A 782-nucleotide genomic window follows, 5' to 3' on the forward strand; every position below is an offset into this window, starting at 1 on the left:
GAAAGCGAACTATGGAATATCTCCCACAGATAATTACACCTGTAATTAACAATACGAACAGTCAGAAAATGATAGGGATGGATGACGTGTGAACTATTGCTTTACATGCTCATAAAGCTGAGACTTACCATGGAAATAAATACTGGTAACAAACCTACCAAGGTACAGTCCAGTTGGTGTCATGCATAAGGAAAATATCTTCGGATACTGATGTGCTTTCACCAGCTAACAATTTCCAGTCTTCCTCAAGACCACAGCCAGTATAGCAGCTCTCATTTGATGGTTGACCATTACAATACATGTGACCCAGATATGCACCCACAAAAAAATTATTCATGCTCCATAGTGTAAAAAGCAGCTGTCCAGCATATTAACTACCTGTTCAATTCTGATTTTGATTCCTTAATAAATATTAAGCTACAATTTTGACCTTGGAGTGCTTACAGGCTCTGTATCCATCAGCTGCTACATCCATAGTTAGGTACCTAAATAAAAGTGATAGATTTTCAAAGGTGCTGGACATCCATAGCACTGGTTGACTTCTATTGGGAGCGGCGGTACTGAGCACCAGGCTTGAGAATTTTGGCCTTAACGTGCAAAAATCTGCAGCCAAGGCATCCCTCCTAACTACCATCATAGAATACCTCCACTGCAAATGGGGTTGTATTTGCAAAAGAGTTCTGTGATTGCTGACAGAGTCACCGCTTTGGATTTTTATGTTGGGGGGAAATCATCTTTTTAATCAGGTCTGAGGTAGTATGAGATTAAAACTATTTAGAATG

Source organism: Natator depressus, chromosome 1 (genome assembly GCF_965152275.1).
Source record: "Natator depressus isolate rNatDep1 chromosome 1, rNatDep2.hap1, whole genome shotgun sequence".
NCBI lineage: Eukaryota > Metazoa > Chordata > Testudines > Cheloniidae > Natator > Natator depressus.